The sequence below is a fragment of the Bidens hawaiensis genome, unplaced genomic scaffold, assembly GCF_021521415.1.
Source record: "Bidens hawaiensis isolate Kalapana, Puna unplaced genomic scaffold, B.hawaiensis_p1.1 tig00019935_1, whole genome shotgun sequence".
NCBI lineage: Eukaryota > Viridiplantae > Streptophyta > Magnoliopsida > Asterales > Asteraceae > Bidens > Bidens hawaiensis.
Window position 1 is genome coordinate 293,359 of NW_027493029.1, and position 25,685 is coordinate 319,043.

Below are 25,685 nucleotides of genomic sequence, written 5' to 3' on the forward strand. Positions count from 1 at the left end.
TTATGAAACTAATTTTTATGGTCGCATAATATGTCTATGAACAACTTAAACAACGTCCTAAAAAAACATATTATGACACTTTTATAATGTTCTAATGTTTAATAGGACAAAAATTCGAAGTCCTAACAAATCATATTATACAACCCTTTTTTAAACGTCTACACACACAATTTTACAATACGTTTATGGACATCTAAATATTGAAAGAAATAAAATTTCATTATATTAAATAAGCTTGTTCATAACGAAAACACTAAACATAAATAAGTTATAACATTATCCAACATAAACTCTCGTAACATTCAACAAAAAAATTAAAAGCAATAAAAGAAACAAGCACCATAAAATCCCGAGTCATCATGCGTCCTCAATCCTCACGAACTACCTACAAATATACCATCCATGTACAAGTATGAAGTTCCATGTTATTAAAATTATTCATATCACACGTTTAACAAATACATACCGAGATGAATGGGCAAGGCCATGCGATGGATGCACCGATACAATCTTGAATTGTGGAAAATAACCCATATAGTCTCACCAACTTTTCATCTATTTTTATTGGTACTTGAATATTTATCTCACACCATTTTGGTCCAATATATGTACCACCAACTAGCTCATTTTGGTCCAGGCTCTTCACTCATCCTCTTGCTACATGCTCAGTAAGGTTTAGAATGCTTTTGAGGAAAACTTCATCTCCGACCTAGATTTAAAAAAGAAGGTTTTACACTAGCATGTTAGCATTTTATTGAAAAAATAATTTGAAAAAAAAAACATCAATAGACATTGTTGTTTTCTAATGTAGCCCAATATAACCGTTATTTAATCACCAACTTACAATCAATTTTTGGATGAGTCTACAAGCTAAAAATTTACCTCTATTTCGCAGCTTCTACATATCCTTAAAAGAGTATGAACAAGGATTCAAAAACCTTTTCCGTTGTCTTGTATTCATCACTGTCACATGCAACTACATAGTATTATAGAATATGCACCAATATTGATTTCTATAATTGCAGTAAGAAAATGAAAATAACTAATAACTAGAAAATAGTATTACATACATTTAGTGTATGGTTGGTGTCTCTTTCAAGAACAAGGCCGCCTTTTATAAAAACATCAGTGATGATTTCTTATTAAGTTTAGGAAAAATAACACTAAAAAACTGTAATTATATTAGGAAAAAATAATAATTAAAATAAATAGGTGAATATAAATCATGGATTCTGCAAGCATGCAAAAGTCTTTCCTATGCGGGCCTTTTCAACTGAATCTTTCATGAGTTCCTATAAATAGAAAGAATGAACTAATAAATGTACAAAAAAAATTCTCACTTCAAATCGCAGTGATCATTTAAACACACATCCAACAACCCATTAACTTATAAAGGTAAACTGCAAGATTCGTACCAGTCCGTTAAGTTTAATAGCTACAGGTCGGCCATCTAATGCATCCATTACTTATGCTTCAATTTCCTGAGTAGTAATATCGTAATAGAACAGTTACGCATTTTAGTCAACCATGAAAGTTTGACTAATTGAACCGACCTTAAATATCTTAACAGCAGCACTGACTCTTTCCTTGTTCCACAACTTCAGCATGAGCACAGTTAAGTGAAATGTCTTTGGATTAATAAAGATGGATTTGTCTATTCCCAGTTCTGTTAGAAGCAAAATATCGGATATTAAAAATTACATATAATAAAAGATACCTAGAGCCTAGAAAGGGTAAACGGGTCAAAAGTTAAACCAAAGTGTATTTTTAATACATACAATTGTCTTTTATTCAAAAAAAAAATATCGTTATTGAGATAGTATATTAACTTTCATAATCATACTTGACACACTAACTGTTCATAAAAAAAAATTGTTGGACAAGAAGTGTTCCGGGCCAACCCAACCCACCGATCTGCCAAATTTGATGAAAGTGATTTGGGTCAATCCAGCCTGACCCATACGTGACAGTAGGAAAGTAGGGTAGGGTGTAAACGACCCAAGTTCAACTAAACTCGGACTCGGCTAGTTTTAATTTACGAGATCTTGAGATCGATCTTGGCTCGTTTTGAGCTCTTTTATTAAAGCTCGAACTTGAAACTTGGCTCTTGAATTATTTTTTCAAACTCGAGCTCGGGTCATTTATTATTTATTAATTAATTTATATACATTTTTCATTTTTTAATATTTTATTAATTATAAATTGATATTATTTTTTTACATGTGAAATCGAGCTTTATATTACTTTTTTACATGTAAAATGAAGAGTTTCCCAGTTCCCCACTTTTTTTGAGTTCCCTCTTGAACCTGCCCCTATATAATATATTAAACAAAAATGATATAAATAGTAGGTTGGTTTAGGCTCGGGAGTCGGCTCGATAAGTGAAGCTTGAGCTCATACTCATTTTTTAAGAAACCTTATCGTAAGGCTCGAGCTCGTTTAAGCTCTACTAGGTTTGAGGTTCTAACGAGCAGGTATCGAGAAGATGGCAAGCCGACTTGGCTCGTTTAAACCCCTATAAGAAAGTGCCCCTTTTGACCCGCTATCTAACCCATCATTTTTGCTAAGTCTAATCACAAACATTCAAAGTTACAACATGTATGGATCTTCCTCATACAAATTTTTTTAGTCGATCCAGGACTACGACTACCCATTTTGACCCGTTACCCGACCCACCCATTTTGCTTCCTCTACTCACATATTTCAAGAATATAAAGTAAACATTTTTCACATAAATTTGAGAAAATCAAAAGTAAACTTTTGTTTTATTTATAATCAAATAAAATGTACTTAAGAAAATTAAATGTTAAATGTTTTACCTTAGCATTTGATAAAATCACGCTTTCCAATTGAGTTTTAATAAGAGAGATAAATTAAAACATTCTTCTCCCGGCTAATAAACAACACTTTACTATTAATCTATGAACAAAATACATTTGTAAATAACGAGGTTAGTAAATATTTGTATCCAAAATAAAGAATACCAAATAACTTGGAAGAGGCCAGTAATGAACAGCATATAAACTTGGTTGAAGCATTTCATCGAGCACTGTCTATGTAAAAACACTTAGCTTTTAATCTGATTAGCGTGCAATAATAACTCTAAAGAACATAGTATTGAGCTACGATCTGTAAGAGCATAGACGGTAGAGGGTTACCTATATCGCAACTTAACAACCGGTTGTGGCGTCTGCCGATGGTGTAATAGTAGAGCTGCTGGAATGCTATTGCAAAATGGAGATAGAGATGTTTGATGGTAACCGATGATCTCGAACTAAGTTCATAAGATTTGAGAGCCTGCAGTCAGTCCATCGGGTGAGAGGAGGGAAACTAATTTTGCAGGGGGGGATCAATGTAAATTGTTTTTTTTTCAATGTGTAAATTAATTTCTGAAATGTATTGTTTTGAGAAAAAAGCATCAAATATAAATACATAATACAAATTCCAAAGTATTATATCAACAAAGTAAACGTCTACAATCAACTAATAGTGATGATTTTATGGCTATTAACAAGAAATTTTAATATATAAAACACTATATTAAATACTATATAAATAAGATATTTGATAGTAATAAAATTGGATGAAAAATAAATACATTCGAGAAATATGAACTAATGAACACCAAAACAATAAATAATATCGATTATCTACTGACCTGCTCCATTGTAGACTTATGACTGCTCCAATCCAATGCAGCAATTTTATCTTTCTTGAGCACAAATATTCTGGTCTAATTCAGTCCATAGTAGCTACGTTCGTTAGGGTATTAAATCTATAAAATTGGAAACACAAAAATAAAAATAAAAATTGAGGTATGCTAATCGGGTGGCGTCAGTTGGTTCCGGACAGGGGCGGTCCGTGGGTCAACGAAAACAAGTTAGGACTTTTGGCACACACTTAATTAAGGCCTCCAAGTTAAAAAAACATTACCCTATCCCTAAATGACTAAATCCAAAATTACATTAAAATACATTACATTTCTTCTCTTATTTTCAATTAGATTATACTTTTTTATACCTTTATCATTACTGTTTATCTCCCTCAACTCACAACCACTTTCAAAATATATTGAAAAATTCTAGAAGGTGAACAATAACTTTTCAACTATACAGAAAAATCGCTACATTTTCTAAAATATAAAAAATCTTCACTAACAACACCCTAAATCATTCTCTAAATTATAAAAACTTCACTCACATAAAATTGGGGGTTGGATGAAAACGCTCGTATATGTAGATATATATTATAATGGGTAAAGTATATTCAAATGAATGCATTTGTGTGGTGGTAGGCTTGGTTGTTACTAAAGTATAAGTCATGAGTTCAAAACTTGTAATGAACAATTTGTTTTTTCTTTAAAATTGTCATAAAAAGGCCCCATCATCTTATTTCGATTTAGGCCTCAATATTCATTGAGCCGTCCCCAGTCCCAAATGATAACATCGACTTAACGCGAATTTAGTCAGTATTAGCTATATTCGTTATATTAATGGAACTAAAAAAATATGAAAACAAAAAATAAAAAATTAAAATTAAGCTGAGCCAATGGGTGACGTCGATCGGTCCCAGACACTGAGGCAGTGAGGTTACTCGTATAACATATTAACGATGAAAGAGTTTCACAAATGAATGATGTTATAATTCGGCTTAAAAACTATATAGGTTTGGTGAGACACATGACCCACTTATTTTTTTCACTATAAAATTGCTTTTTAGTTATTATTAATATTTTTTTAAAAAAAATCGGATACTAATTTTTAGTATATCCCTATTTTATATAATTTTCATAACAAATATTTGGTGAGATTAATTTTTAATTTAATGAGATGTTATAACTCGTTTGAGGGATATTTGGGTTTGGTGAGATCCGTACCCGTAAATTCGGGTTAAATGCATGAGAAACCTACATTTAAAAATAAATCAATCTAGTAGATTGAGAGAATGTATGGAGGTTTCGTATAGATAATATGGTCAAGAACCATTTATCCAATCGATAGTGTTGGACAAATCTAACAATGAGATGAAGGAGGCATTTGTCTTGTTTATGTGATGGATTATGTGAAGACTTAGGAATGATTTTATGTTCAAAGCTAATAAAAATGGGTAGGTAAGATTTTAGCTAAATTTAAGAAGATGATGATGGAGGCCAATCGAGCCATTGTCTTTGTTATCTGTTATTACAGAGAGTAATGGGCAAGCGTAGTCAATTTAAATCAACTTAGTGTGTATGACCTATTTATTGGCCGATATAAAACTATGCAACTAATAGCTAATCATTAAAATATTATTAAAAACTAAATAAGTTTATAAATATATATTTAATCTAAATCGTTTACAAAATTCCCTTTCAAATTAATTGATTTCCCTAAGCAATTTTTATTTACATCTACAAATTTGAAAGTTATTAATAAATATAATTTCATGATTTTCATCCCTCCCAAAGTTCCCACCCAACCGCCAACTCCCTAACCCTATTAATCTAATTTCTCCATAAGGAGCTACGGGATCACGCGTATGCTCAGTCGTTTAGATATAAGGAGCGGACGAAGGAACTGCATGATAGAAAGCTGAAGGGTAATAAGCAGTTCAAGTGTGTGGATATAGTTTAATTGTTTAACTCCCGGTTGAGGTTATTCCCGGGAAAGTTGAAATCCCGATGGTCGGGACCATTCACGGTCACTGAGGTATTCCCGTATGTAACTATCGAAATACAAGATCATAGCGGGAAGTTTAAGGTGAACGGTCACAGGTTGAAGCATTACATAGGCGAGCCGGCAGCTGATCAGACGGTCGAGGTGTTCTACCTTGACTCATTCACCGAGGCGTAGATGTGTTGGATGCATCACTCGGGAAACAGCTCGAGTTGTATAGTATGTATTATGATTTTCTTTATTATCTGTTTTATTTATTTTATTTTTGTTATTTATAGAAAAATAAAAAATTAAAAAATTAAAAAATTAAAAAATAAAATAAAATATACAAAAATACAAAAATATGTTTATTTCTTATGTTTTTGTTTTCGGCTTTGTGCGCCGCTACATTCGAGCGAGGTTGAGTTATTGCAAGTATTATTATGCGCATGGTAGCTCTGATGGCGTTTTGGAACTGGTTCTCCCGGGGTTGTGGCCGCGAATGAAAATGTTATACGGTCGCTCGAATGATACACAGCTGATGAAGATTCTGCATATAAACCAGGGAAGTAACCCGTTCTCTATTTTACTTTTGATTATTTTTAAGTTTTATTTTATTTTATTTTATTTTATTTCTTTTCCTTGTTCTCATCGAGGACAATTTCGTTCTAAGTGTGAGGATGGGAATTTATTTTACTTAGTTGTAGAAAAAAAATTTAAAAACAAAAAAAAATATATTTTTAATAATAACATTTTTGCACTCTTTCGCTGAAAATTATGTCGGTTACTCAAGTTTGAGAGACATATACTTGTATATGTTTGGCTTGTTATCTACTTGTAGACATACGGGATAGCCATTTACCTGAAAACTGAAAGTGACTGGGGCGACTGTTGTGTGTTTTGTTCTTTCGCTGAAAATTATGTCGGTTACTCAAGTTTGAGGGACATATACTTGTATATGTTTGGTCCCGTTATCTACCTGTAGACATACGGGATAGCCATTGGCCCGAAACTGACAGTGGCTGGGGCGACTGAATTTGAAAAATATATATATATATATATAATATAAAAAAATAAAAAAGTTTTTAAAAAAATGTCTCTTGAAAAATTGATTTTCTTCTACGTTAAGCAGAAAATGATATTATTACCGTTGTGTTAACAAGCTATCGGAACTTTTGAAATATATAATAATAATAATAATAAAAAGAGATGGTTTGCATATCTGATTTGGAATGTGTCGGTAGGCCCAACTAGCTTTAATTGTCCTCTTTAGCAGATTTTATATATATATATATAATAATTTGAAAAACGGTGAAACCGAATTTCGATGCTTAGGGAGGATTACCATAATCTAAAAACTTTGAGATGGTAAGATTTAGATGCACTCAAACCTGCACACCACCACATGTCCACCTTTTTAAAAGCTTAGAAATAGTTATATACTTTAGGGTGATATAAAAAAAGTATGTTATGAAAGTTATGAGTATTCCGAAAAGTTGTTCCAGAAAGCAAATGATTGTGAGAAATATATGTATTGTAAAATGCCAATGAAGCATTCTTAAAGTTAGTAAAAGAGACCAAAGATGCACATACTATACATAACTGACAGTTTACGTGTTACCAAGGGGATAGTGACTCTGAGGATACTCTATTGGGGCTCGAAGATTCTTAATCAATAAATATCAAATTAGGAATTTATAGTACAAATTCCAATAATATTTAGGAATAGCTTGTACGACCTCCACATGACCGTTCATCCATCAAATTTCACCGAGTGCATCTAATTACTACCATCAACGTGTCCTTGGCTTATGGTGATTTGTCGACCCAGTTTGCTTCGACTCTAGTTTTTCTAGCTCTCTTTGTCTGAGATGGGATAAGTGTAGCCTTGATTTTTGGAATTAAAACGGTTAATGCAACGGGGGGCTTGATTGGTTAGTGGCTAGGTTTAAGGTGGACAAATATACCGGCAATCGCGGTCAATATGTCGAGCTGTATCTTGTGCTTTAGTAATGTTAAATAATCTGGGAGTTTGTTGTTTTTCACTTGGTTATGATCCTGTGTAAATTTCTTTTTCAGGGACGAAAAAGTACAAAGTAATCGAATGCTGAAGTAATCGAACGGAAAGTAATTTAATCAAATGTTTTGAATCTAATCGAATGGGAATGTTTTCTAATCGAATGGGCTAATATAATCGAATGGTGATTCAATTCGATTCTAGATGGATTCAATTAGATATCTTGAATTCGATTCGATTAGACTAAGATTCGATTCGATTGCTTTGGGGATTCGATTAGATTAACTTCAACTCGATAGGAGAACTTCAATTTGATTCAACAACCTTTGATTCGATTCGATTACTCTTGATTCGATTTGAATAGTAGAATCTATTCGATTCAAAGTACGGATTGTACTTTTTGTCACCTTTTTCAAGATTTCCCTTTTAAGAATGTCACCTCAGTCAACTTTGCCCCTTTTATGGATCTAAGTATTATCCATATTTTAACACTTTTACACACCAAATCTTGAACTTTTGAAGCTTTTAACCTTTGAATCTTCACAAATTAACACTCAAACTTTAACCTGAAGCTTGAACACATGAATTTATGAACTTATGAACACTTTTTCTCCACTTTAAGGCACCTGTAACCCACTACAACACTTGAAAACCCTCTTAAACACAAAAAAGACCAAAATCCAAGGTTGTGACCCAAGATCTACAACTAGTAGAGCCCGAAAGCTCTGATACCAAGTATAGGTCCCTTGTTCGGATCTAACAACACAACACTAGTCCATTTGATCAACCTCTACACTAGCTATCGGAAATCACTAGTGAGGACCGAGATCTCGGATCTTGTTTGGTTATTATTATTTCCGTGAGGGAAGAGAGAAGAGAAAGTAAAGAGAGTTTGAACTATGGATAAAAAAAGAAAAATTGACAAAAGGTTGTTTGTGCATGAGATACACACACTATTATAGTGTGTGTGCTCATGCACCATTCTATTTATTATTTACGGTCCAATGGGCTTCAAACTATATGGCCTTGAGCTCAATCATTCAAAGAAACATAAACCAACTAGCTAACTTAAATAAACGTTTAAGAAAAAACAAATACAAAAGACTTAAAACACAAAATGAGCCTAACACTTTTGCAAGTAACAAAAGTTGAATACTAGGTTTAATTTAAAAGAGCCCATCATAGTTGAAACCCAAGTGCAAGTTGAAATATATTATCGTCATTTGAATACCATTACTAAGAACAATAATATGTGAAAGTTAATTTAATTTGATTAAAATAATTCAACTAGACCTTGACATAGGCCGCCCTCTTTCAAGACAATTGTCCATCTACATTTGTCAATATTAATTTTCATTTATTTAGTACAAAATGTTCACCATTTATAAACTATTACGTTGAAAGTTTTTAAACGCGATAATATATTTTATTGCTTTTTATTAGTAATTATTAAATGTGTAAAACCAAGCAAGAAAAGCTCATCATATAATTCAATGTTAAACAAATTAACGAAGGGGATAATGATAAGTAGAGCCTTTAATTTTTGACAAAACTAAAAAGCTGTATTAGACAATAGACATTAGTTATTGACTCCATCAAGTTTTTACTTTTCTCAAGAAACCCATTTTGAATATATTACATATTCTTGAGCGTTTTGGTATTTTGACCTTAAGCGTTTTGTTTTTGCCTTAAAAGTAATTCGTGTAGATTTTCGAACATTAAGGATTATTGTATGTTAACGTAACTCTCTCTCTTTATATATATATATATATATATATATATAGAGAGAGAGAGAGAGAGATAGATAGATAGATAGATAGATAGATAGATAGATAGATGGATAAAGGTTCCAATACAATAATCTGTTTTCGTACATTAGATATGCGGCATCCTTAATCCTTGATTCAAACACACGCTAATACAAAAAATCACAACTACGCGATCGATCGCCGTCCATCGCCTCTGCCGTCCCGTCAAAGCCCACCGTCCACCGTCATTGGCATCGTCTACTGTCGTCTGCACTATCCTCTTTCGTTACATCCATCAGTTGTTGTTCACAGGTTAGTTGATCAAAATGAATTAACTGAAATTGTTGAATGTAATTGATCAATTAATCTTGAAATTAAACCAATATATCATCAATTTAAGGCTCTAGTTGATCAATTTTGAATTTGAGTGATGGGTTTTAACCTTGAATGTATGAGGATTTAAGCCTGGACGTTTATATTTTTTTGCATAAACGTTTTAGATTTAGAAAGTTTTAGATTTAAACCTGAACGTTTTAAGGTTTAACCTTGAACGTTTAAGGGTTGGGAATTTGGCTTGAACTTTTTGTTTTTTTTAACCTTAGAACGTATTTTGTGTACTCTATGTAGCACGGGAATTGGTACGGGACAAGGATACAGAACCATACGGTAACGGGAAACGGCAAAATGCAAAAATTCAAGATACGGGAACGACAATGATATAGATGTATAAGAAAATATTAAAACATTAAATAAAGTCCAAAATATATTATGATTTGATGAATTAAGAATTGAGAAGAGATGATGATTGATGATTTGTGAAAATACTTGTCTTGACTATTAACCCAAACTTCGTTAAATTGGTTTAAGCAATGTAATGTCACACGCATTATTGTCTTCTAATCGTTCAACTTCTTATCGACCTCTTTATTATTACTTTTAAGTTTTTGATTCGAGAGCTTCTAACAACGTATCAATTAAAAAATGTGTTTTTATGTGTGATAAGAATATTTTATCGTTAACAAATAAAAATAAAGAGGGTATATTAACCAAAAGATAATCTATTCTTTTAAAATAGTAAAATAAAAAAGCGAAGAAAACTTCATGTACTATGGATTTTTATCAATAAAAAAAGGTTAAAACAAAAGCATGAGTTGGAATTTCATAATGAATAGGTTGAAAATGAAAGCATTTAAAATATTAATGTATTTGGGATTTTAAACAAGTTATAGGGCTAAGGTTTTATTAAAAAAATGGCCCGCACAAAGGAATTAGGTTAACATCTTCTTTCTTGTTCTTTTTGTTCATGTCACCGTTGTTTAACAGCTTGTCGAACTGTCATAGAGTTTCTGTTGGTAGTCTTTAAACTTCTACCTTTTTCTTTTACTTTTAAATGCTATGAAACGTCCCCGATACTTCCATGGATCCGTACCCAAAGGCCCGGAGACGTTTTTGGCCCGTCCCCGTTTATCATTTTCGTCCGGGAAACATTTCCAACGCGTTTTGGTGGCGTTTCCGTCCCCACACCGTCCCCAGAAAGGGACTCAACCCTAAATGGCGTCCCCTTGCAGCATAACGCGTATGTAATGTGTGTTAAGCGATTATTTTACGTTAACTCACCAATATATATATATATATATAAAGAGAGAGAGAGAGGATCAAGAAGAGAAAACTCTTCCTTAGAGAGAATACTTACAAGCTTCTAAAGAATTATTTTTAATTAAAACTAAAATAATATTTTTGTTTCTTCCATTCTTCTTATATATTGTCACTCTTCACCGGAAAAAAGACTTTGTAATACACATATGTATTATTGTCTGATACTGTTGTATTACACATGTGCAATAGCGTGTATTTTCTCAAGGTATGCACAACTCTAAGCACCAGAATCTAAAGTCCACAAGGCTACCACGCATGTATGCTCATATAGTTTCTCAAGGTATGCCCAGCTCTAAGCACTGGAATCTAAAGTCCACAAGGCTTCTACGCATGTCTGCTATCAATTTACATTTATCCTTAAGCTAGTTTTGCTCAACGCTAATCAAAGGGTCTCCCGTCTTAAATATATAACTCTAAAAAAACAAGATAGTTCCTAAATAACCACATACACATAAGTTACTTGCCATAACCATCCACTGAAACGTAATAAAAAAAAATCTACCTTATTTGTGGGTATGGCAAGGAAACCATTCAAGCTCTTGGGCAAAAGACAAATAGGCTAGGCCCTAGCGATATTCGGGAGTTTGAGTGGATCCCAGCGAAAATGGCAGCGTTCGATCCAGGAAAGGAAACTAGGTGGTAGTTAATTTCTCAAGTGTCAAATGTGGTGCGCGATAAACTTTCTTGGTAGATTTTTACTGATTTCAAAAAGGTCTAACCCCTATATTGAAAGTATCTCATCTAACCAGCGCAGTATGTCTTAACTGACCAGCTGAACATTATTAATTTGTGGCTAGTGAAAAGAACATCCATTTCATACGTGAAAATTAAATAGATGCACAAAAATAACAACACAAATAATCTAAATTGAAATAAAATAGTTTGAAACAGTTACCTAATTCAGCCTTAGTAGAACGGGTTTGATATATGATTTTTTTTTTTGCTTGGAACAACGAGACACGGATGAATAAATTGTGCAGGCGAGCGTAAGAAACTGACTTGGGAATCCGGGCAAGGATAATATTCTTGTGTTATTACTCGTTCTTTATTACAATTCATATGAATTCACGAGTAGGAGAACCCAATAACATTTAACATTTTTAGGTATTTCATATTATAATTATTTATATTTAATATTGAACAAAATAACAGAATTTGCTAAATATTAAAATCCAACTAGCTATTATATTATTTAATAACTGTAAAGGCATTATTAGTTGACACAAGAGTTTTGTATGCAACTAGTTATGACATTTTTTTTTTGCAATTGCTAAAGTATGATTTGTCTCTTTTGCATGTAACAAAAGTTGAATACTATGTTTAATTTAAAAGAGCCCATCATAGTTGAAAGCCAAGTGCAAGTTGAAATATATTATCGTCATTTGAAAACCATTACTAAGAACAGTAATATGTGAAAGTTAATATAATTTTGAATACGTACCTTACCTCTCTGATTACTCAAGTCTTTCAATTAGTTATGGAAGCAGAAACTCCGAAATCTCAGCTATCCTTGCCCTTGAGAACACGAATTGTACTGTTGGCAATAGACCTTGCAATCGATCCACTTCTCCGGGATGACGGCACAGTGCCCCGCGGTCTTCTCAATCTCGTGGACTTTCAGATCCCGGCATTGTCCATACCCGTCAACGGTGTCAAGACACATGATGTCATGGTGGATCAAACTCGCAATCTCTCGTTCCGTGTATTTGTCCCCACACAGTACGCTGCAGAAGATCTCCCGGTGATGGTGTACTTTCACGGTGGTGGATATATTTTCCTCTCCCCGGATGTGGCGATATTAGACTATGTGGGCCGCAAGTTCGCGAACGAATTGCATGCCATTGTTGTTTCTGTCGACTACCGTCTTGCACCAGATAACCGACATCCTTCCCAACATGACGATGGTTTTGATGTGCTGAAGTTTCTGGACAATGAAGATAACAGGTCAAAATGGCTGCCGGAGAATGCCAACATTTCACGGTGCTTTATCGTCGGTGATAGCGGTGGCGGACACCTAGCTCATCATGTCACTCTAAGAGCCTCCCAATTCAAATTCCAGAAACTCTAGGTACGACTTAACTATATAAACATACCTAATTCCCTTGTTTGAATACCCAACAGCTTCGTATCTTTTTAATTGATGCATCGTACACGTACGTTGTATTTTATAAGAAATTAAGAAGAATTGAGTGATCTAAAATCTAACAACAAATACCACACGCATGATTGCTGATCAACAGTATGATGACTTGTAGGTAATTGGGCTGGTGGCGATCCAACCATTTCTTGGCGGGGAGGAGCGAACAAATTCTGAAACACAGATGGATGGATCAGTACCTCTCGTGACAATGAAGCGGACCGATTGGTTTTGGAACGCGTTCATGCCCCTAGGACAACCCTTCAACCGAGACCACCCTATCATCAATGTTACCGGCCCCAATGCCGTGGACATGTCCGAAATGGATTTTCCCGCGACAATGGTGGTTGCGGCTGGGTTTGATACCCTTCGGGACCGGCACATAAGGTACTACCAGTGGCTCAAGAAGTCTGGGAAGGAAGCGTACTTGATTGACTACCCAAATACGTTCCACGAATTCTTCCTCTTCTCGGAGTTGCCGGAATCCGACCAACTTATGTTCGATGTGAAGTTCTTCATTAACAAAGTCTTAAATAAGGTATTGACAAAAAGCCTAAAAACACTAAACATTTTGTTTATGTTAATATGTTTCTTCATTTCAAAATATTTAATTTAGTTGCTCAATGATGTCCTTTGTTTATTGCTTTCAAATTTAGAAGATCTATATTGACATGGAGCTTATGAAAACACAAATAAGCAAATAAATTTTTATTCATTTGTATATGTTATTTTGTTTGATTAATTTTTTTTCAATTTGATATAAATTTGTTTAAAAATCGCTAATATGCGTAATTATCTTCTTTACTTTATTCTTTTGTAATTCCAAGTTAATTTAAATTGAACGTAATGAAATTATAACTGTTGTTATCGATTGCATTAATATTATGTATATGCTAGTAAATTATTTATAACACATACACACATATATATATATATATAGGGTAAGGATTCTAAGAGAACCCTTTGCAAATTGAGAACTTTGAGAATCATTTTGGATCACTAAAAACACATTTAAAAAATATGAACCACCATTGTATAACCATTCATCAACGGATGCTGCTTCCCAGATTGGGTAAAAATGCAAACCTATAGCTGCAGAAGTAGGAATAATGGCACCCGAAATAATATTGTTTCCGTAAAGTAGAGATCCAGAAACAGGTTCACAAATGTTCGGGAGTTCCTCTATGCAATCATTTTCCTTTTTGTTGCTGCATATCTCGTTTGTACACATCTTCTCTTTGTTTTCGAGGCCTCTAGTGAGTTACAGACAGAGTTTGAAAAGGTCAAATCTTTAATGATTCCATCATCTATGATTGAGTTGCGAAAACTTCTATTTAAAAAAATCATAAAACAAATTATAACAAAAATTTTTAAAAAGTAAAAAAACCAAAATTCTTATATTTCTTTTCGGTTTCATTAAAAAAAATAAAAAATATATAAAAAAACGTTGTATTATACACATATGTATAATTCTATTTAATCTTTAGTTACGTAATATACACATATGTACAGTATCATTTATCTTAAATTATAAATATGTGTATAAAAAATCATGTAAATGTGCATATATGTATATATTATACATATGTGTATATAATTTGCTAAACCGAGTTTTTTTAATGAAACCGAGATGTTAAAATAAGAATTTTGGTTTTTTTACTTTTTTCATTTTTGAGTTTTTTTTTATTTTATGATTTTTTTTATTTTTGTGTTTTTGTGGTCCAAAATGGTTCTCAAAGTTCTCTCATGATCCAGATCCTATACATATATATATATATATACTAGTAGGACCCGCGCGATGCGACGACGACGACAATCTACCACACCAATAAATGAACAGACAAATAAGATAACCTATTGGTTGTATGACAGGGTCATCCGGGGTTGATCTTAGTTTTATGCCACAATAGCACTCAGGCTGTTGCGGTAGGTGGTGCACCACCATTTAACGAGCCTTCCAGACCACCAGCCCTTAGCTGGTGTGGAATCAAATTAAGATCTTTCGAACCTGTTTATAAAATTAAGATAACTATAAAACCGGTATACATAAGTTCAATTCATCATACTTTCCTAAGTTTATCTTGCTTATTATTACCAACTTATAACTTATAAATTTTTCGAAAGGTAATAAGATGTTTGGGATTGCTTATATTGTGAGAGCAAAAGTTACATAAGTTACACTTTTGTAAGTTATTAACTTAATGAAAAGTTATAAGAAGGTAAAATAGGAAATCCCAAACACCCTCTAAATCACTGAAATTTAGTTATGGTTCATAGTGAACAAAAAGAAGGCCTCGTGCATTACAATGGCCTACTAAATGTAGATTACACCCAAACTGATCATTCAAAATATACGAAAATACATTAAAAAAAAAGAAGTAAGGGTCACATATATTCACTACCATAAAGTTGTGTTCCTACCAAATCTGAAAGTATGCTCGGGTATAAATATAATTTTTTTACATAAGTTTGCCATCATTTTATGTCATTGGTGCTAGTTATAAAATGGTTAGCTCTGGCACATCTATTTCCTAGTATGCGCATATTTAATGACAACAAAGGCTATTTAGTAGTTATAAAAGTTGTCTTCGGTTCTTCCCATGCCTTCCAGAAGCCATCCATGGTCGCGTATTAATTTAGTTCCGGGCATCAGCATCATAATTTTGCAACTCGCTTACTAATTCAACAAACAGATTCAAGTCCAGCTCAACTTCGAATCTTACTTATACAACCAAACCTATTAAAAAAAAGCAAAACGGTATATTGTACTTAAGTTACACTCAAAAAAACTATGATATCCTGCAAATAAAATGAAACACCAAAATGAACTTGTCATCATTAATATTAGGCTCAATATCTACTTTTCTACCAAAATTCTAGCTTAATACTAATTATTTTCATGTATATTAAAACAAATGTACACCCCCTTTGACTTTTTGGTAATTGTTGACCACAAAAGTCAATTTGACTACCAGAAAGTCTAACTTTGATAAAAAAAAAAGGTTACCTAAAAAAGTTATTATGATAATACAAATTTAACTACTGCTCTTCTATTTTGCGTAAGGATGAGCAAAATCGGTGGTATCGGTACCAAAGTTTTAAATTTCGGGATCGGTACGGTACAGTACCGGCATTTCCTGATTTTTTACCCTCAGTACCGGTACCAAACCGAATATTTCGGTACCGGTACCAAGAATTTACGATTTTCGGGATCGGTATTTTCGGTACCGGTACCGTACCGTACTCATCCCTAATTTTGCGCATACCTTAATCATTTTGTTGAGCTAATAACAATTTTCTTATTATGCATTTGGGCTAAAATATTTAAGTTACATATTTTTCAAACAGTTACATAAATTACTTAAAACAAAAATTAAAAAATATATATAAATTTAGTTCGGTTTGGTTCAATTTTTATCTCATGCAAGACCAAAACCGTATCGTCGGTTTTTACAGAACACACAAAATAAAACCAAACTAAACCAAAACATCATGTTCTTGTCAAAGTCATATTTTAACCAACCAGTTTGCAAAAACTTGGCTTCCAATTAAAGAAGCAGACCAGACAAAGGCCATTAGCCTAAATATTTCATTTAAAAAATCTAACATGTGCCCTAACTGCTAAACAGACAATATTATTTCTAATTACCAATATGTGTCATTATGATTGAAATATGAAAGACCAAAAGCACAAACCTTGTCATGTTCAGCCACCATCCATGTCTCAAATCCAAACAAAAAAAAAACTAAAATTGATACAAAGAGGCAAGTGCATGCTAACCAAATGCTTGGATGTGATAATAGACTTTTGTAGAGAGCAACAAAGCAGTGCAGAATGCAAAACATCCAGCTCTCTTTGTTTCGGCGTTTCTTGACCATTCTCCAACTTCATTCATAGCAATCTTAAAAGCATAAATGAATCTTAAAAGCCATAATCAACCGATCTACCCATCAACCTCTTTAGTTATTTTTCCATCTTTACCGTTTTGATCCGCTACAGATGGAATGTGACCCGAATCTAAATTCATAAGCGCAGGAGTCAGGAATATTACTTGTAGGACAAAAAATTGTAGAGGTTTAGACATACCCTGCAGCTTATAATTTCACGGAGAATATCTTGTAAATCTTTAAAAATACATAATCAAATTAAGAAAGGTAGCTAAAAATTTTATAAAAACAACTAAACACTATACCCAGTAATTAAAAAAACAAACAGATAGGTCCAGGTACCATAATAGCACTTGTATGAAAATTAATACAAAACCATATTATCAATATATATTATCTGAATTATTTTTTATAAATCATTTTCAAAGTTTGAAAACATTAAAATATCACTTTTAATGTCTCAACTTTTCATTGTTTCGGTTTTTGAATTCATAAGAAAATAATATACGGATAACATAATCTTTACGACCTGCCCAGTTTTTGATTGATTAGATTTTTATCTATACAATAAACAGAACCATACAGCGAATATGAATGCCTTGTTCGGTTTCTGTGTATGATACGATTTACGGTTTCATTTCGGGTCAAATTTTCTGTTCATGTTAAGCTGGACCTTCAAACCAGCAAGCACGACCCATATTATAATATATTTCAAAACATAAAAAGAAAAAAAAGAAAACCAAGTGATAAACATGCCTAAACGGATGCACTTTCACGGGCCTCCCAGTTAGCCCATTCTACAGCTTGTCTGTCTAGCCTTTTCTTTTAACTTCTTGGACCCTCAAAATCCTGAAACAGAAACATAATCTGTAAACAACAAGAATTTATGTGAACACCAAGATGCAATTAAAAAGAATGCCTTGGGCTGTTTCTTTTTTACTTTTAATCTATTAAATTCATTAAAAATTGTTATAAAAATCCAGCAAAAATTACAGAAAAATTGTAAATTTCATTAGTATAATTATTTAACTTGTCTTTCAATTTTTAGACACAAAGACTACGTTTCTTTCTCATTTATTTATTTATTTATTTTGTTGTAGTTAAATCTGGATATTAATATAGTCATATATTTATGCTTATACAAACTACCGGTAGGTGCCCGCGTGATGTGGTGGAAACGACAATTTACAACATGATACTTGTTTTCTGTTGGTTGATATCGGTTATGTTTGTTACGATATTGATTGGGTTCTTTCAAATATGTAGAGTTATAATAAAGAGAAAGGAACCCGCACGTAGCGGCTATGATGCGAGCTATGGACCTATGGTATCATACTAAAAACTTGTGTTAACAGCTTACGTGAGGTTGTTTGTGTAACTTAACGGTAGATAATTAAATCCATCATCTTAAAACTAAGATTACTATTGTAATAATGTAGGATATTAAATCTTATTCAACTCATTAACTACGTTTGTGAACAGCCGTTTATAATAACGAATGAACATAAACGAACCTGAGCGTTAGTAAAGATAAAAAGTAATCATAAGGTGATAGAAAGGTTGCCTCAAATGCACCCTCGGCCCAAATAACTATTTGTTAACATAAGAAATATATATATTTTTTTGTTATGAACATACAATAGTAGATAAGCAAAAGGAAACATAAACAAGGGGCACATATATGAATCTTCGTCAATATTTTGATAATAATTTTGATCCATAATAAGTTTACACCCAACTTTCCAACCCACCCATTTGGCCACTTTAGAAATGAGGATTTAAAGAAAACTCACCTTTTTAGCTTTCAATTATTTGTCGGCAACCTCTTCCTTCACACATCCTCCACGTTCACAGATGCCTATTAGCAAAAGAACATTAAAATTTACATTTATGAACTTCATTTGACAAAAATGTCTTCTGCACTCTTTTTGTTTAAAAGAAGCTGCATTTTTGCTAAATATTTATCCAAAGCAAATAACCATCTCATACTCCCCCAGTGCCATTTCTCGTTATGTGTTTATTCACCAAAATGTAAAAATGTAAATTCAAAAAATAGCCTCGTAATATGTTAAACTTCTTGCACAATAACATTATCCATATAAAAAAGCATTAAAACAAGAATACCACTTAATAAAAAAAAACTAAACTTGATCAACTTTTGATTATCAACACCCAAATAAGCTTGAAAGTCAAAGTTGCAGTTGATATTTAAAATTAAAGTAGACCAGTAGATAGATATGATTCAAGGGAACAAGGGCAATATTACAATTCTTTTATTTCATGAAGGTTTTTAATCCAATTAATCAATTGTTCAGCAAATCAATTGGTTTTGGTTTCATTTTGGGTTCTGTTTTTTAATGCTGGTTTTGTTTACTGATACAAGTTGAATACATATAGACCCGCCAAAAAATAAGATGGACTTAAAAGCCAATAAAAACCTTATCAAACTAACAAAAATGTTAATATATAAATAAAAACAATATACCGTATACGACATATCAGTAAGCTACTCGAAATCATCCCACTAAAAAATCAAATTGAGCCAAGCATAAAATAACTCAGACCTAAACTTCTCGTTCGAGCCCAAACTGATCCCCACGAGCCTAAACGAGCTTTTTATATATTTTTTTAAATATATTTATATAATAACTATTATTATATGCATACTCGTCAACTGAAGATCCTATAATTTGTAACCCTTTAGTTAGTTTATCCATTTCACCAGGCTAGTGTTGCAATAAAGATTTTGATAAGCTTAACACTTGGATCAAAGTTTTTTACTTTTTTTAATTTTTGCTCCAACAAGCATGTAAAAACCATATAATTAACTTAGTATTATCATTTTTGTTTAGTTGACTTATAGATTATAAGGTAAATAATCATATTTATGGCAGTCACGCGCACCCTCTGAAAATCCAATAACATCATACGTAAAAAGAAAGATTGCATTGACTTGAATAAAAATAATAATTTCAAGAACAATATCATTAATTAAAATAGCATTATATCAAAGGTCTTAAATGTAAGATGCAGGTTTAGTACAAGTAACAAGTTAACAAACCTGATTATTATCTTGTGCCATGGATTTCAGAGTATCTAAACCAATAGCTGAATAATCAAAACATATCTGCTTCATTCTTCTCATTTCTAAATTGGCATGATTCTTCACTTTGCTGGAAGAATTCATCATCAAATCATCCGTTTACGAAGTTCCTGCATCACAGGAAGTGTATCAACACGCACATACCAGAATTGTGTAACATCTGCAGCATATTAAATCTAAATCCCAAATCTTGAACATCATAGAACATAAATAAAACTAAAGAACTTAGAACACAAAAAAAAAAAATTAATAATTTAGTTTTTATCAAATGTTTAAAATCACATGCTATAATGGTCATATATGTTTCGGAAGTTTTACCTTCCATTTTCTGTTTTAAGACATTAGAAATCTCCATTACATCCGCCATCTTGCACAATTTATTCATATTATTATAATGTACAAATAAAAAAAATCCGAAAAATGAATATAACCAAAAGCCCTAACTTCATTTTTAAACTCTGCAGCAGTGTGAATTATAAACTCTCTTGGTACTTGAAACCCTAGCAATAAACTTTTCAGGACTTCCAACAAACGGATGAGATCTAGCAATTTAGGGCTAAAAATCATCATACATAGACAACAAAAGATTACCAGAGAGGGATGATTTGCAACATGCCTACTTAACTTTTATCCTCATCGGGTTTTGATAAGCCTGGATACTATGTACTGCCTGAACCACCATTGAAGAAACACTAATCGACCCCGGGCAGATTACGGATAATCTGGGGGTTAAATAGATGTTTCCCACGAGGGGTTAGACCCGGCAAAGATGGTTCTTCTGATAACCTGCAAAACAGACACCGTGAGCTCGTCACTGAGAAGGGGGGGTACCTCCTTGTGACCACCCTCCGGCGTGAGAATCAGACTAGATTGCTCTTGAATATGTGTATATTAAGAGATTGCTAGAGCAGATATCAGGTATAAGATGTAAGATACAAGATGAGATGAGATGATCATACCATTTGGGGTATTTATAGCCGAAGGTAGGTTTCCAAGAGGGTATAGCCGGTTGAATAGTATTCCTGTTCTACCAACTGTGGCCTACGCACGTGCCATGCTGGTAGTTGGTGGGTAGGCAGCGGCTGACAGTGACCAGGCCTGCTGTGTACTATTCCTTTTCCACCAACTGCAAGCTATGCACGTGGTATGACAGGAGTTGGTGAGTAGGTAGCGGCTAATAGTGACATACACTACAAGAGCATGCTGCTCGCCATACTGTTGTCAATGGGCTGTCGTATCTCTGGTCAGATCTTTTGCCCATACCTCGTCAGGTACAGTACAAAAGATCTTCCAGTATCGTACGGACTGGCTCATTTGGGCGGGAGTATTCCCCCTCCCGCCTTTGTGCGGGATTGTTCCCGGCTTTGCTCATTCCTTCACGTGACTACTGAATTATTGAGAGCTAAGTGCCTTGTGCGTGTAGCCTTGCTGCGCGGGTGGTCTTCTCTGATGACTTGTATCCGCAGCTGCGGGAACAGGCGGAGCACCATTGGGAGGCATTTCCTGCGGGAACAGCTTGCGTACTGCGCGTAAGGACGTCACGTCTGAGCATGGTGGGTCCTGCGGATCCAGTTGGTTTCTGCGCAGACGTCTCTCTTCAAGGTGAGTCCTGGGTCCAACTGGGCTCTGCTGGGACCTACCTCTTCAAGTCCCCCCAGTCGAATGTTCTTCTCATGAGTGTTTAATAAGTGAGGTGAACTTTTGGACTTAAGTAAAGGGTTTTTGAAAAGGGTTTAGTTTTAAGGTTTTCCATGGGGATTTTCCCGCGGAAGTCCTTATGTCACTTGCAGAAATTCCCGACTTTCCTGCTTGATCTTTGGGTATGATGCGGGTAGGTCTGTAACCTCCTCGCAAGTCAGGAGCGTTGAGTCACACTTGTGTGGATTCTCCATGAGGTTTTGGTAGTTTTGAACATAGTGATCAATTATGTTAAAACCACCAATTCCATCTTGAAGCTTCAATGTAGTTCTCGACGTTCCCGCTATGCGGGGATATTATTCCCGTTTCCGCAAGCATTGCCCAGAAGATCCTTCTTGGTTTCAATTCCCTGCGGAGCGCTAGGTATGTGAAGGGTTTTGCCTTGACACTGTACCCGCACTCGTCTTACGGTTACTTTACTTCCAAGGTATTCCTGGCGTCAATTCCCTGCGGGTGCTAAGTATGTGAAGGGTTTTGCCTTAACACTGTACCCGCACCCGTCTTATAGTTACTTGGTTGCCGAGGTATTCTTGGCTTCAATTCCCTGCAGGTGCTAAGTATGTGAAGGGTTTTGCCTTAACATTGTACTCGCACCTGTCTTACAGTTACTTGGTTGCCAAGGTAAGGGGTATTTTCCCGCTTACTTTTGAATCTTTTTGAAATTTTGAAATTCGAAGAGTTGGTGAAAGGATAAGAACAGTCCAAACTGTTGAAACGTTGTCCGACGGTTTCTTCTGACTGTGTCAGGACGTGCAGGAAGTTATGGTGACGTGACAGTACATGGTCATTCCAGACGCTTTTTCAGACGCGTGGGCGCGATTTTTCGGGCGCGTGGCCGCGAAATTAATGGCACGCGTCCTTTCAACAGCTGTTGTCAGCTTGCACTTTGCCACGTGTCATAGTTTCATTGCACCTGCGATTTCTCTCTCTTCCGCGTTAAATTCATCGCATTAATTGCGATGAGTATATAAAGGGTGAGAGGGTCTTGTAATTCACACTTTCACTCTTCTCTTCTTGTAAACGATTTCCGGCGAATACTTTCTGCCAAGCATTCTCCTGAAATCACTCTTCTTTACCTCCAAACCATGTCTTCTACCTACGATTTTGAAGCTGCTGCCGAAGAATCTGACGTGCACGTCGAGATCCGGACGTCTACGTCTGATAAAGACGATAACAGCACTGCTGGCGAATGCCAGTGTGCTCTTCCGGCCGACCTCTATCGGTACGTCGTCCGGAAGTTCATGCTCGAGTCGTTCGAGCCTGAGTTTCCGGAGCCACACCAGACGGTGTACGATGCCCCCCAGGGCAAGATAGGGGTGTACGCTGCATTCTTCGTTTATGGGAATCTCAGGTTCCCATTGACGAAGTTTGTATACCGTGTCTTGGAGAGGCACGGCGTGCATCTGACGGAGGTACACCCGATGGCGATCGCCAAGATCCGCCACTTTGAGTGGGTGTGCCTCATTCTGGGCGTGGAGCCCCATGCTGACCGGTTGATGACCTTCTATTCTTGGAGGTGCATCCAGGGGTGGTACACCTTGGTCAATCGGATCAAGGGGTTGAAGATCTGCGCTACCGAGCGCAGTCTTCGGTCGTGGAAGCGTGAGTTTTTTTATATCTCCGCTCGCGTCATCCCCCTTGCGATGACCTTTAAGAATGGGAGAGCACTCCCCGCCCTTCACGCCCTCAACTACCAGGAGGCGGAGTGGTTCGCCAAGATCTCCCGGGTCCAGACTCCGGTATACCGCTTTGCGGAGTCTGGGATGGTGATGCTTGGGATGAGCCGGGTGTGGAAGGAGGCGTCACAGGTTCCCATCGTCCTCGAATACGGTTTGAACTCTGTCCCTTACGGTATGCTCTGTCTTCTTTGTTTATATAGGTTTGTCTTCTAACTGTTTTTCTTTTATTTCAGAGGGGAACGACTTGCAGTCGCTCCTGCATCCGCGGGAGGCTGATAGTCCTGCTCGGATGGGTACTCGTGCTCTAGATGAGAACGAGTTGCCTATCCTTGAACAGACGGCGGATCGGTTCGTGGAGGTCTACCCGCCAGGCCACGAGATCCTGAGCGCCAGGCGGCCAGGTAAGGAGTTATTCAACCCTCGACCCCTCAATGCTGAAACCTCTGCTGGAATTCCTCTAATCTTGTGTTCTGATGAGGAATCCGCAGATGGTCCTCCGTTGGTGCGGAAGAAGAAGGCTGCCGGCGGGAAGGGGAAGGCGAAGGTTACCTCCACTGCCGATCCGGTGCCCCGGTCTGTTTTAGAGACCGAGAGCGAGGAGGTGGCGGGGATCCCTGGTGGTGATAAGACCACTGCTCCGGAGGCTGAGACGACCGCCACCTCCGAGCAGCCCAGGACAACGACGGTGAGCGGCGTGAAGAGGCCGGCTCCATCGGGTTCGTCCCCGCCTGTTCGCACTTTTAGGCTCAAGAAAACCCGTAAGTACAAACTTTACTTTTTAACTTCATATCTTTCCGCCATTATACTTATATCTTCTTTGTGCAGGCGTGGATGCTATCGCATTCCAGGGTGGAGCAGGGAGGAGCACCTCCGGACCCATGACGGTAGGTTTGGTCAACCTACCTGAGGCGATGACCCAGGCGGCTGCGCCTGCTTCAGTTGGTTCAGTTGCTCACCCAGTTGAGCCAACTGTTCCAATTGTGATATCTCCGCCAGCTGTCAGTGCCATATTTACTGAATCTTTCACTGAGCCGGCGGTGACTATATCTGCGGGTACTTCCGCAGCGGTGACCACGGTTGTGAGTTCACCTCCGGTGAGTTCACCTCCGTTGGTTTCTACCGCGGCGGCCTCCATGCCTCCGACGTCGGCAGCTACAGCCGATCCTTCAGGTATGCTTGGGGCTTCTCGCCAACCTCTGCCTCCTTCCCATCTGCCTGACCTCTTGGATGGATTTCCCTTGGGTTCAGGTGATGGGTTTGGCGGCTATCGGCCTGTTGTCGACCCTACAGGTGCGTAGGGTTTTTTTGGCCTTTTTTTTATCATCTTTTCCTAACTGCTTTTTGTTTTTTGCAGTGTCGGATTCCAATGAAGTGTATGTTCCACGCTGGAACATCCGCCGAGGAACAACCCTTCGCACGCCTGTGGAGTGCGTGGAGTGGGCTCGTCACGCAGCTCCCAGTGGTGCGTTGGGGGAAGCAATGGCTAGCTACCAGGAGGGTAGGCTAACCAATGAGCTGCGGATTCTCCTGGCCCGGATGCAGCCGCGCGTCGAGCTGCTTTGTCGTGAAAACGACAAGTTAAAAGCAGCTCGCATCCAAGAAGTAGCTCAGGCGCGGGCTGTCCGGGAGGAGAATAGGAGGCTTACCGCAGTGGCTGCGGAAAAGGAGAAGGCCTTCAAGGCCCTCGAGGTTGAAGTTCAGGCCCAGCTCGAGGCCCGTTCCAAGGCTGCCCAAGCTGTTAATGAACAGCTTCGGCTGGCTAAAGAAAACTGCACGGAACGCAACCGAGAGGGCCACCAAGGCTGAAGCTGTTGCTAAGCCTTTACGCCTCGAGAATGAGGAACTTAAAGCCAAACTAGAGGCGCTCCAACAGGCTCATGATGCCTTGGCAATGGAAGACGCCAAGAAGCTCCAAGAGATCTTGGACCAGAGGGGGGGTGCTTGACCATACTGAGCGGAAGCTAAAGGGCGTTGAAGAGGCTGCGGCTAAAGAAGTGTTGCTTGCCAACCTTAACAAAAGTGAAGCCGAACGCGCCCGTAACCAAGCTCAAGCTGCCCTCCAGGAAGCTCTGGTTACCAAGGAATGGCTTCTTCGAGAAGCGTTGTCTCAGGTAAGCTTAGCTTCA

General features: G+C 36.3%; 2 long non-coding RNA genes across 2 annotated transcripts; both read right to left on the reverse strand.

Annotated features, from left to right (window-relative positions):
* Positions 1-200: 200 nt before the first annotated feature.
* On the reverse strand, positions 201-949 carry LOC143559558 (uncharacterized). The gene is made up of 2 exons (XR_013139959.1): positions 883-949; positions 201-709 (listed from the first exon to the last, which is right to left on the reverse strand). It is a non-coding gene; the product is annotated as an uncharacterized LOC143559558 (long non-coding RNA).
* Positions 950-1,259: 310 nt separating this feature from the next.
* On the reverse strand, positions 1,260-1,672 carry LOC143559559 (uncharacterized). Its single transcript, XR_013139960.1, has 3 exons — positions 1,554-1,672; positions 1,416-1,481; positions 1,260-1,292 (listed from the first exon to the last, which is right to left on the reverse strand). It is a non-coding gene; the product is annotated as an uncharacterized LOC143559559 (long non-coding RNA).
* Between the last annotated feature and the right edge of the window lie 24,013 nt (positions 1,673-25,685).